Source organism: Manacus vitellinus, unplaced genomic scaffold (assembly GCF_001715985.3).
Source record: "Manacus vitellinus isolate BGI_N305 unplaced genomic scaffold, ASM171598v3 scaffold_32_pilon, whole genome shotgun sequence".
In the NCBI taxonomy this organism is placed as follows: domain Eukaryota; kingdom Metazoa; phylum Chordata; class Aves; order Passeriformes; family Pipridae; genus Manacus; species Manacus vitellinus.
The window spans coordinates 2,236,078-2,249,548 of record NW_021940460.1 but is presented as its reverse complement, the minus strand read 5'-3'; the positions used below and the strand labels follow the sequence as shown (position 1 = coordinate 2,249,548).

Below are 13,471 nucleotides of genomic sequence, written 5' to 3'. Positions count from 1 at the left end.
TGTGGAGCAAAGTGTGCCCAGGAGATCAGGTCTCCCTGGTGCTTCTGGGGTGAATTCAGTGCCCAGGCTGAGGGCTGGGTTGGCACAGGGGATGTTTTACCCTGGGAGGGGGTTTGATCTGCCAGTGGGAGCTGCCTTTTGTCAGCCTTGCAGTGGGATTTCCAACAGCATCAGAGCTTCCAGGAAAAGCAGTGCAGGCTGTTATGGCAGGATTAAACCTCTCCAGACCCACAGTGCTGCACTTTTCTTGCCAATGGATTAAATGTGTGGCTTCCTGTGAGATTGCTGCTCATTTCACTGGCCATCAACAGCCTCTGCCTGCTCAGACACTTCAGCTGTGACCAAGTTCACAGGAATCACAAGAGCCAAACCTGGAAATGAGCATTTCTGTCTTCTTTTACTGCCCTCCAGCACAGTCCAGACTGAACTGGGTGGAGCTTTCTAAAAGTATTTTTAAAGTCTTTTAAAAGCTTGTTGCTGGCACGTGACAGAAACAACCCTGGAAATCCTGCCCTGGATCCCAGGATTTGGTTGTCAAAGCAGGAGTTTGATGGGGGTGAAGCCTCTGGTGTGTAATGAATCTGGGGGGGAGGTGAGGGCTGGAGGACACCAGGAAGGGCAGGACTGGGAGAAACAGGAATGTTTTGTACCTTGGGAGCCTCATCCCAGCACGGGAGAGCACCAGGGAGGGGAGGAAGCACCATCCTGTCCCACTGAGCCTTCCAGGCTCCCCTTCCAGCCCCTCTCTGGAGCTCTTGGGAAAGCCAAGCTCGTGAGCTGAGCTCTTGGATGGGGAGGCAGAAGAGTCTGGAGCCCTCTCTGAATTCTCCTGGTGAAGCTGCTGCTGTTCAGTGCCCCTCCAGCCCCTGGGAATGCCTGAGGTGGCTTTGCCCAGAGGATTTGGAGCAGCAGGATCCTGGGCTCAGCTTTCCCTGCCCCAGGGACCTTGTGCCCCCCCAGCTGGGGTGGGATGAGGGAAAACTGAGCAGAGACTCCAACAACCAGCCCCTCAGTGGGCAGGGACAGCCCTGGGGGGTCCCTGCAGGAAACAAAACCCTGGATCCCACCAGCCTCGGGAAACAATGGTTGTGATCTTCTCCTTCTAAGGGTAAAAATACACCTCTTTCCATAGCACTTTCCTGGATTTCAAAGCCTTGGAAGGGAAGGCTTCAGCTCAAATTGCTTTTCTCCTGGGATAGGAGTGAAGATTACAATCCTTTTGCTGCTTTTTCCCAAAGAAAAAGCAAGGAAAATTCACATAGGTGTCACCCAGGGAGCAGATTCCCTCTTCCCATTCCTGCCTGGCTTTACCCAAGGCATCTGCAGGGCCATAAGTCACCTCATTTCGAGCATTTATGGCTCTGCATTGTCTCCAGTGGGATTCCTGATGGGAAACAAAGCCCTTTCCAGCATCAGGGCTTGGCTGTGCTTCCCACATCCCCTTGACATGCAATCTTCCCATTCTCTGGGAAGGAATGGCAGGGAGAGGGGGCTTGGGTTGCTGCCAGAGCCCTTCCCCAAGGAGTGGGCAGTGCCCACGAGCTGTGCCCAGGGCGGGGTGGCACAGGGAGGGACCCTCCTGCCTGGGGGTCACCTGGGTGGGCAGTGCCAGCCTGAAACCCCACCCCAAAGCCACAGGCAGCAACAGGCACCTGGGAGAGGCTCTTCCATCAGTCCCAAGGGGACAGAGGATCCACCTTGGCATCCAGAAAGTGCCTTCCCCTCTTCCACCCCAACAGCTTCGCTCCAGCTCTCACGGGTTTGGCTCTCGGGGTGTTTTTGCTGAGGGTCCCACTTTTAGAGTGGGGCACTTCTGTGCCAACTCTGCTCCAAACATGCCTTAAAATCCCTTGAAATAGTGCAATTACAGAGTTAAATAACAAACAGCAGCAGAAGGAGGGAGGAATTCAAAGGAACAGGCCTGGAGCTGCATTTGCAGGTGAAGCCGGGAGGGAGTTGGTGGGACATGGGAAGGTGGTTCCAGAGGGAAGGAGCTGCAGAGGGGATGGATCTCACACCAGCAGGAGGGCTCCAGGAGGTGGGAAAGGGGTAGAAGCAGTGGAAGAATAGGAAGGAGAGAGAGGAATCATGTGTGGAAAGGGCAGGATTGAAACAATAGGGAAAGGCTGCATCCCAACTACCATGTGTTGCCCCAAGAGCAATGGACAGCCTGGGAGAGGGGGGATTCAGCCAAGACCTGAGCTTGGGCAGGTAGTAGAGACATGGAGGGTCTCTGTACATCCCTCAGATGTATTTTCCCTCCTTGCTTTCCCCTGTGGGATTTCCAGGATTGTTTAACCTCTCTGGAGTCACAGGAAGGTCTGAGCTGGGAGGGACCCACGGGGACCATCGAGTCCACCCAGGGGATTGAACCCTGAGCTTGGCTTTGGTAGCACCAGGTTTTACCCAGCTGAGCTCATCTCAGGCTCATCCCTTAAACTGAATCCTATCAGGGTGTGTTTAGGGCATCCTGCCCTTGCTTTCCCAGGAAGGAGTGATCTGTTCTGCTCCACCTGGAATGGCTCTCCCTGCTCCCTGCACAGGGTCAGGAGGTGTTTGAGGGGAGGCAAAATTCAGCCCTGCAAATACACCAATGAGACATCAGGAGAGGCGGGGAAACATGGGCTGTTTTCCATCCCAAAAGTCCATCATTTCTCCTGGGGGATGCAGCTCCCACTGAGCCCCTTCTGGAGAACATCCCCAGGTTCTCCTGCTCTGTTTTCCAGAGGGTTTTCTCAGCCTGTGTGCAAGTGGAAGTGGTATTTACCCAGGCACAGACATCTTTCACTGTCTTAAATGTTTAAGACACTCTTAAACCATCTTAAATGTTTCTTCTTGCACACACAGCTGCCTGGTCACCCTTAGCCAGCCCTGGGCAGGCAGGGTGGGAGTCAGGAGGAGCTGGAAGGCTGGAAGCAGCCAGGGAAGGCCTGGTTTGGGGCAGCCCCCCATGAAAAGCCTGCAGCATTGATTCCAACACCCCCTTTGGCTGCTTCCACCTTCATTCAGAATGAAATGGGGAGGAAAAAAAAAAAAGCATAATGAGAAAAAAGCCTAATGGTTCCAGTTCTGCCCCAAGGGCTGTGTTTTGTCCAGGTGAGTTGGAGGCATTTCCACTGCAGGGCCATTCAGGGCTGGGAAGGGATTTAGACCCAGAGCATCACAGGAAAGCCAAACATCAGTATTGGTAAATAGCAGCTCCTGGGTTTTTTTGGCAAACAGACTCCAAATCTGTGCCCTGTGCCCTGCCAGGGATGAAAAGAGAGGGGAGAAAGTGAGATTTCATATTCACTTACAATTTTTTGTCCACTTGCTGAGTGCAAAGACCTTCAGGCTCAAGTGTTCTACAGGATGTAGCGTGGAGGATCTCCAGTCCCTGGGGGAAGGAACAGGACCAGAAGTAATAACAACCTTGGATGACAGGGTTTTAATTAAAATAAACCCCTGTCTTGGCTTAAAATGCTTTTGGAAGTCAGAACAAGTTTGAATGGTTAAACAGCAAGGCTGCAACTGCACCATGAGCAGAATAAATCCCGTGCCCAGCAGCACTGATGAGATTATTTTGAAAAGTCAATATTTTGTACAGGGATCATCTGAGAGGCCTGATTATGTTCCCCCCCACCCTTTCTCCCTTCACTGTGTGCACGTGGAAGCTGCAGGGAACAGCATTTCCTCCTGTGCTGGAGCATTGGAGCTGTGGCAGCTTTGTCCTGCACCAGGGGATGGGGCTGGACCATCCACTCAGCTGTGGTGTCCCTTCAGTGCTCAGGAGCAGCCTGGTTATTTGGGGATAAAATATTTATTTGGGGATATATAAAGCTGCTTTGCAGGAGCAGGAAGAGCAGAATACCAACACAGGGGCTCTGCTGCTCAGAGTTCACACTTCCCCACTGGAGAGGTGTCTCTGCAGTTCTGGGGGGACAGGCAGGACTGGGGATGTGGGTCCTGCACAGCAGGTGGCAGGTTGGACTCCATGATCCTTGGGGGTCCCTTCCAGCTCAGCACATCCTGGGAGTCTGGGACTCAGGGATGCAGAGATGCCTCGTGCTTCAAAAGTGCCAGTTTTACTCCAGGTGGTAAAAAGAAAGTCTGGAAAAGTGGCTCAGGTGTTGTGTGCACTGGGGACACTCAAAGCCACCTGAGAGCTCCCAGCAAGGCTTTCAAGGACCTTCCTGATTTATGTACAATGGACCTGCCCTGTTGGTGCCAAGACCATTACCAGCAGAAGGAGACAGTTCTGGTTGCTCCATTAAATCTCCCTTTGTTGACACAGAGTAGGTTGCACTCCATGGCTGGGAAAGCTGAACTCTGGGTCCATCAACAGGACTCTGCTCTTTGTTCCTGATCCCTGTGGCCAGCACAGATGTGCTGTCACAGCTGGTGCAGATGTGAACCCTGCAGAGGTTCCTGGATCATGGTGGTAAAGCTGTCCCTGGACAGGGAGACTGTCCCATCCCTGTAACCCCTTTGGATCCACCACCAGGCAGGAGTGAGCGATTTTGGGAGGCCCTATTTTATCCCTTTCTGTGAAGGAGCCTCATTTTCACCACTGCACATTCATCCCTGTAACAAAATCCACTTCTCAAGTCACCAGGATCAAATTTACAGCTCAGAACTGGAGGCTCTGGAAATGGCAATGTTTTGGAAGCAGCTGTGAACCAAGAGCAGCAGAACAGCACAGCTTCATTGTCCCGCTGGGTTTTTTCTCCTCAACCACCTTCCTGACACATTTAGCCTTCAGAAAGCTCTCCAGCTTTGGTTCCCAGCCTATTTAAAGCAGCCAGTTCACATCCAGAGGCTTCCTGCCTGCAGGATGACAGTGGAAAACTGCCCTGGCAGGAGCTGATGGGGCTTTGTGCACACTCATGGACTCAAACCCCACCAGTTCTTGCTGTACAGAGGTTATTTTTTCTAGGCCAGTTTATATATAAACTCAGGCTGCAGCTCTGTGGCTTTTTTGTGGGTTTTATTGCCCCTGCTTGATGTGGGAAATAGGAACTGCTCAGCGGTTTTGCTTGCAAATGTGAGGAGAAATGTTTAGGAAATATGACCCTGATGTGTGCACAGGGTTGGGGAGAGGGTTTGGAGCTTTTTGTGGCCTCCTTGCCCAGGGGATCCGATTCTCCAGCCCCTCTGAGGACCAGAAACATTCCCAGAGCTGCTTGTGTTGGGATGGGGATCATTTTTCTCTGGAGGCCTTTGAAAGGTGCCTTTGGGTGATGGGGCAGAGGCGGCACAAAAACACCCAGGGGAGTTTTATCAACAGCAGTTGTGTCTTCAAATCCCAAATCCCAGCCCTCCCAGGGTCAGGAAGGAGTTTCTTCCAGAGGCAAGTCCTTAAATCCCAAGCAGCACCAGATCCCAGGATCCACCCTTCCCCTCTGCACAGAGAAAAGGACAAGTCAGGATCTGCAATCCAGGTGTCACTGGAGGACTTTGCCTTTGGCTTCCCTGGATACTTCAGTTCCTGGAACCAAATCCCCTCTTTCACTGCACTGCAGTAAATTTGTCGAGTCCTTAATTGACCATAAGAAAAGTCTGATTTTAATGGAGATCAGAGCTTGGGAACTGTTTAAAACAGGCTTGACAGTGGTGGACTTTTTCTATTTCTTTGTCCTAAAGAATCCCCACTTTGAGATGGGAATCCATATATTGCCCTGCCTCCCAGTCCTGGCTTTCAGTGGAGCAAAAACACTGTGAAAATAGAAGAATTAGAGGGAAAAGCAGGAAAATAGACACTGCAATTGAAGAATTAGAGGCAAAACCAGGAAAATAGACACTGCATTGCTCATAAACAAACAAACAAACCCCTCAAGTGTTGGCAAATGTTTGCAGGGAACAAATGTGTTTAGAAAGAAAATGACCTTTTGTGTGAAAGAAAAGCTAAAAAAGAAATGACTTGCTTGGAACAACAACAACAAAAAAAAAGGAAGGAAGGAAGATTTCTAGAAAAATGGAAATGGAGAAGCTGCAGAAGATCTCTGGGGTGGGGTATTTGTAGCCCAGGTGGAGGCTGAGGTTTGTTGGTGTGAGACACAAGAGCAGGGGATGCTGTGGCGCTGAGGAAGGACCTGCAGGTCCTGCTGCCAGGAAATTTCTACAGCACAGGGTTTAACTCAGGTTTTCCCAGCGTGCATCCAAGATTTTTGGTGCCCTTTGCTGGAACCTGAACATGTAAAGCCAGAAGCACAGGGTGGGCAGAGAAGCTGTGGCTGCCCCATCCCTGGGAGTGTCCAAGGCCAGGTTGGAGCAACCTGGGCTAGTGGAAGGTGTCCCTGCCCATGGCAGGGGGTGGGACTGGCTGGTTTTTAAGGTTCCTTCCCACCCAAACCACTCTGGGATTCTGGAATTCTGAATAAACCCACCTGGAACCATCCAGCCTGGAGTAATGGCATGGTTAGATATTAAGATTTTCAGTTTTATCAGCAAAATACCTCATGGGACAGCCCTGAAGGAGCTTTTGGAACATCCTGGTGCCTCTTCCAGAGGGCATTTCTGGATTTCTGCTTGTGCAGAGGCACAAGGAGCAGCTTGTGTTGGGGATTGCTGGGAATTTCCTATGGAAGAGAAGGGTTTCCACTGCTGCCCTGCCATGCCCACCCAGCCACCACCTCTGGGTGTCCCCCTGGCACTGGGCACGCCCTTGCTGGCCTGAGGAGCAAAGGTGGTGGCACATTGGTGGCCCTGGCAGATGGTTCTCCAGGCACCAACTGTCCTGAGATACCATGGGATGGGAGATTCCCTTGGACACCAGGGTGGAGATGTTTCCCTGGGCATCCATACTGAGGTTTTCCCTCATCCATCAGGGTGGAGATGTTCCCCTGGAGATCTATAGGAAGGTTTTTCCTTATCCATCAAGGTGGAGATGTTTCCCTGGCCATCCATGCTGAGTTTTTTTCCCTGGCCAGCAGAGTGGAGATGTTTCCCTCATGATCCACAGGAAAGTCTTTCCTTGGCCATCAGGGTGGAGATGTTTCCTTGGCCATCCATACTCAGGTTTTTCCTCATCCATCAGGGTGGAGATGTTTCCTTGACCATCCATAATCAGGTTTTTCCTCATCCATCAGGGTGGAGATGTTCCCTGGACATCCATGCTGAGGTTTTCCCTCATCCATCAGGGTGATGTTTCCCTGGTGATCTGCAGGGAGGTTTTCCTTGACCATCAGGATGGAGATGTTTCCCTGCCCATCCATACTCAGGTTTTTCCTCATCCATCATGGTTGAGATGTTACCCTGGCCCATCCACACTGAATTTGTGCCCTGGCCATCAGGATGGAGATGTTTCCCTCGTGATCCACAGGAAGGTTTTCCCTTGGCCCTCAAGGTGGAGAGGATTCCCTGGCCATCCCTGCTGAGGGATCTTTCCCTGGATGGAGATGCCCTGGCCATGCTGCCCCATTTCCCTCCATTCTTCTTTGCCAACCTCTCCGATGGCAGGAGGTGGGATGGGGGCTGGACCAACCCCTCCCTCCCCTTCCCAAGGGATCTGCACAAACTCTTGCCTTGGTTTCTCCAAGAACTTGTGCCCTGAGTGCTGCCACTGGGGCTGTTGCACTTTGGTTTGGGTCTTGGCAGGAATCTCCTGGGCTGGGGGGGATGGGAAGGTACTGAGAGTGTTCCTGGTGCTGTGGCATCACCTCTCCCTGTGCCAGAGCCAGAATAAATTCAGGCTCTGAATTTATTATTACAATTTCCCAGCAGATTCCCAACACAGTCCTACCAAGTGGGGGGGAAGATGCTGATCTTCAAGAGAAATTCCTTAAAGGCTTTTTTTTTTTTTCAAACAAATTTGCCACTTCATTGAGAAATTGTTTCTTTGTCTGTGTGTTTTCTGCCTGTCTGTGGAGCTTTGGGTGTCTTTCTGTGCTGGCAAAGACAGAAATCCTGCCCTCTGAGATGGGTGCAGCCTCCAGAGCTGGTGGGGGGAACAGTGTCACAGAGAGATGATTTTGTTATTTTGGCTGTTGAATAACACACCACACTATAAAGTGGTAATTAAAATAGATAGTTATGTATCCCCACACATTTACTGACAGGTAAAAGAATGGATCAGGGTGGAGACACTGATGGCAGAGCAACCTGAGGAAGCTGGAAGTATTCAGCAGGCTGTGAGTGTGGTGGGAAGGGTTCCAAACTGATTTTGATCCTTTTTTTTCATGTAAATAAGCAGATGTAACCTGGAGGGGAAAGATCTCTGTTCAAAAGGAGCCAGGAGGGTGGTGCAGTTCCCTCCAGAGCTGTTCTCCAGTGTCCAACATTCCCACACTGAGCAGCAACACGACCCTCAGGAGAGAACCCGGCGAGGTCCACGGTGGAGTTCATGGAATTGCCCCATTTTTGGAGCAGGGAGTAGGAGGCTGTTGCCTTCCCTGGAGGAAAATAACCACATAACAATGATTTGCATGTTTTTAATCTCTTCCCACTCTTGCTGAGTGTGTTGGTTTAGATGTTTCCCCCTGAGGTTGGTTTGCTTGGGGGATTATTGGCAGCAAACATCGTTGTCAATCCATCAGCTCCCCCGTGAAGCTCCAGTTCCTCGAACTTTTGGAAGTGACAGAGCAATGAAAAGACAAATGAAATAAAGTGATGCATTTTGATGCATTTTAGAGGAACAGGCTCTGAGCAGAGCTGTCCCAAAGGCAGACAGGCTCTGTGGAGGTGACAGAATTCAGGCACTTCAGGCACTGTGATCCCTTGGGAAGACAAACCCAGGACCCTCAGCTTCCAGCACTTGTGTCCTTTGTATGAAGAGACAATTGAGCCAATATTAATATTTATTTTAGGGCTAGTTGGTGTGCAGGCACATGTTCTCACTAAATTAGCCAGGCTTTAAACTGCCAGAGGGCAGGGATAGGTGGGATATTGGGAAGGAATTGTTGGCTGGGAGGGTGGGGAGGCCCTGGCACAGGTTGCCCAGAGAAGCTGTGGCTGCCCCATCCCTGGGAGTGTCCAAGGCCAATTTGGAGCAACCTGGGCTAGTGGAAGGTGTCCCTGCCCATGGCAGGGGTGGAATGAGATGAGCTTTAACATCCCTCCCAACCCAAACCATTCCATGACTATAATAGAAGTTAAAACATATCCTGTCCCCAATACTTCCTGTTACACATCAGCTCCATCCTTGCATTTCCTAAAGCCACATCTTTAACACAACTGGCATGAAAACCCCACTGAGCTCGTGGCTCAGAAACACTTGTGTGAATATTCCAACCCCCCCTTCAGCCTGTGTCTCTTTGTCCTACTGACAGTCAGAGGGGCTCAAATGCCAAGGGCAGTTTCAGAGCAAAAGTGGAATATGTTACATATCATAATCATAGACTCCAGTGATGCTGAAACCCTCCAGGAATGGCTGATTCAGTGTGGGATAGGTGTGGAAAATACCACCCCTTCCCCAGGATTGTTGTTGCTTTGTTAACTTAGTAAAGTGTTTAAGGGAATGAGAACAAACCCTTGTGATGTCCAGGTGTGTCCAGGCTGGTGGAGAAGGGACCTCAGCTCCGTCCTGCTGAGGCTTTGCCACCTTCTGCATCTTCTGGGAGTTCTCCCAACTTCATGTTTCACAGAATCAGTGAGGTTGGAAAAGACCTCTGAGAGGGTTGAGTCCAACCTGTGACCCAGCTCCCCCTTGGCACCCAGCCCAGGGCACCGAGTGCCACCTCCAGTGTTCCCTTAAACCCCTCAGGGATGGTTTCCTCCTTTGGAGAACAGGCTCAGTTCAGTCCATGTTAAGCCCTTGATTTAGGAAATAAAGAATAAATTCAGTTCTTCCTGTGCCTCAGAATACAGGGGAATAGGGAAGAAGCAAACTCCAGTGGGACAGGGCTGAACTGGTCCAAAATAACACCCCTGGGGGCTGGGAAGGGATGTGTGCTGGCTCTCCCAGGCCAACATTTTGGGTCCTGCTCTCAGTTTGATGAGAGGATTTAGATTTGTTCTTTGCTTTATGGCTTCTTGATTCATGCTGGACCCAACAGCACAGGCAGAGAACTGGCAGCAAAAATCCTTCAGGATCGAGGTCTCGGGAACTGAGGGAAGAGCTGAGTCTGTTTGTGCTCCTTTCTTCTGTGGGGAAATGGTGTTTTCGTTTGGGATACCTGGGTAATACCTTAGAGAATAGTTACCCTGGTGATTAGAGATAATCAACATGTTTTCCTGAATTCAATTTCCTTGAAAAATTGCCCTTTGTTTTTGTCGAAGTAGAACTTTCAGCCAAGACTTTGAAATTGCCATTAGTCCCAGAATTCCTGCAATGTTTTGACTGAACATGTGCCTATTTTTCATCAACTTGCTTTAAAATGTATTTTACTCAAAAGTAACACAACATTGTTATTTATCTGGAGCGTGTTTTTGCAGCAAACAAATCAAATGGGGTTTTGTGTTATATCATTTGTACCAGAAAATGGATCCATTTAGGACTTGGCCAAATGAAAATTACCTGAAGGTGTTTGATGGGGGGTTTTCCAGTTTGTTTTTTTTTTGATGGGGGTTTTTCCAACAATTTGTCAGGTGTCACCATTGGGCAAAGCTTTGGAGCTGCTGCTCAGAGCCTGGCTGGCTCCCAGGGCACAAGAAATGCCCCTGGTTTAGGGCATTTAGGGCATCTCTAAAACTGGTGACAGATCCTTGCAAACCTTACTTGTAGATTTACTTACAGAGCAGTAGCCAATTGTTGTGGCTTCCCACTGCCAGAGGGCAGGGATAGATGGGATATTGGGAAGGGATTCCTCCCTGTGAGGGTGGGGAGGCCCTGGCACAGGTTGCCCAGAGAAGCTGTGGCTGCCCCATCCCTGGAAGTGTCCAAGGCCAGGTTGGAGCAACCTGGTCTGGTGAAAGATGTCCCTGCCCATGGCAAGGGTGGAACTGGATCATCTTTAAGGTCCTTTCCAACCCAAACCATTCTGGGACTCTGTGACTCATTATACCACTTTTTTAGTGCATTTTTTTCAGTTGCAGTGGTGAATTGGTCTCTCTACAAACTTCCTACAGAGCTCTCTGTGTTCCCCTGGGGTAAAGATGATGCTACCAAAGAATCCCAGAACATGCTGAGTTGGAAGGGGCTCACAAGGACCATCCAATCCAACCCTCAGCCCTGCACAGGCCCAGCCCCAAGAGTCACCCCCTGTGCCCCAGAGGATCAGCCAAACCCTCCCTGAGCTCTGGCAGCCTTGGGGCTGTGCCCACTGCCCTGGGGAGCCATGATCCATAGACTGAAGAATAATTCCTGTCTTCTCTCCTCCCCTCCCCTCCCCTCTCCCTCTCCCTCTCCCTCTCTTCGGAGGCAGCTGAGTGTTGATTGCCATGCAGGAATTAAATTAGGGGAGTTAAAACCCGTTTCAATCACGTCATGCCCAACTTGCATATGAAACACGGACTCGGAACGTTGCTGGTAATCACCGTGGAGTGGCTGATTAAAGGCCATTAAAATTCACCAGGAAAAGTCCTAATCCTCTCTCCACTTCCAGCCTGGCTCTTTGCTCTCCGTGTGATGATCACTGCTGACTTCACTCCTCCTTCCTGACAAAGTTTCCCAGGACAGGACACATCCCTCTGCTGCCCCTGGACGTGCCACACTCGCCTGGAGAAGCAGAGGGGAAGCAAAGGGGAGAAATAATTTGATTTATAGGAGCCAAGGCGTGGAATCTGCAGGAAGAAACAGCCTGGAAGTGCTCTGTCACACTTTTGCAGCCAGGGACTCAGGGAGGGATAGAGGTGATATGAAAAATGTAATTGCAACAGGAATTGAGGATTTCAGGAATCCCACAGTGGGGGGGGTTATTGCAGCTCAGAAATTTCTAGTGGATATGGTGACATGATTATTTTTATATGTGACATATTACATCATATTTTATATGTAATAATTTTTCTGAATGTGAAGCAAGTCCAGTCTCCACTGAGGAGGCTGCTCCTGACTTTCCTTCCCTGAATGTGTCTCTTCCACAACGTGCAGAAACATCCCAGTTCTTACTCACACAAGGTCATCACAGACCTTATATTAAGAGACAGTGCCCACAACTAAACCTCCATGGGACTGTTTCCATCATCCCTGCCTGTTTTCACAACCTCCAGGCCTGCCCTGAACGTGCCATTTGCTGGAGACCTAAATCACTCCCACAATTAAATCTCCATCCTGTTAATTCAGCACCTGCAAAATGAAGTCCTGCCTTTTGAGTCTGTGCCTGAGCTCAGAGCACAATTGTCGACCTCAAGTAGACACTCAGACTGTGATGTCTCAGAGGTGCTCCAGCCAAGGGCCCCCAGAAGCTGAAGGAGCATCACTTTTGCAGGCAGCAGATGTTTTTCCAGCTCCTGGCTGGTTTTAATGTGCCCCAGAGCAGTTGTTAGAAAGCTGAGTGGGTAATGGGCTCCCAATTAAACCTTTATGTGGCCTTTTGTCACTCCCCCCTTGTCATTCCTTGTGGTGGTGTCAGCAGTTTGCCTGTTGTGGTTCAGTTGCCAAATAATTCCAAAATCCTTGGGATAACAGAAATAACACCCATTTTTAGTGGCAGAAAGCCAAGCATTACTTTATTCTCAGCACTGGCTGTGAATCCACAGTCACCAAAATCCTGCCTCCACACAGACACCAATACAACACTTTTTATATATTTTTAACAAACAAATCAATGTTCATTAGTTCCTAATTACATAATTCTCTTTCATTAATTAATATTCTGTTTTCTATTGGTTGTGGATTTCTCACTTTCTGTGCTAATGAGTCCATAATTTTAGGCTTTTTAGTATCTTTTTCCTTTGAGAGGGACTTTCCATCACGTTTGTCTTCTTTATCTGCTGCTTTCTGAAAAATGTCCTTGTGGTCCATAAGTTCTGCATTCCAGATGTCCAATTTCAACAGTACATCTTTCTCTTCAGGGCTTTGTTCACTGAAGCAGATCAAGGTCAGCGTAACAAAACTGAGTTTTAGTCCTTTTCCCAAACTGTATTCCCACAAAAGCAGCTTGTGGCAACTCTTTGCTAAATGCTATAAGGGATTGGGGGCCTCACAGAGCATCTATGAGCAGTTCAAACCATTAAAAATTAGAAAAGTTGTATCATTTCCAAAGGTTCCAGTGCTGCCCCACCCTTGGATCCTGCTGGGGTGGTGCTGCAGGTCCTGCCCCAGCTCCCCTCTGTGCCCTCCCTGCCATGGCACTGGTTCCTCTGCTCACACACTGGGGTTGTGATGTTCCTGTGCCCACCTGGGCACTTCTCTCCATCCCAATATACAGGGCAGTCCTTTCCCTTTATTCCATCAGTGGTTTGTGGGTTTTCATTCCTGGTAGGACACAGTTATGATGATGATGCTTTTGCATCAGAGACTGGTGCAGTTTTCCTCAGGTCAAGTCTTGGACCCTTCCTTATCTTGATTCCTTCATAAAAAGGGGGAGGCAGGAGGAGATCATAGGAATCATGGAGTGGTTTGGGTTGGAAGGGACCTGCCCTGGACAGGGACACCTTCCACCAACACAGGTTGCTC

At 49.7% G+C, this 13,471-nt stretch overlaps 1 protein-coding gene across 1 annotated transcript in view; it reads left to right on the top strand.

The window, feature by feature from the left end:
* Positions 1–13,471, top strand: part of CALN1 (calneuron 1) — an 82,788-nt gene that overhangs the window by 27,334 nt on the left and 41,983 nt on the right. The window lies entirely within an intron of this gene.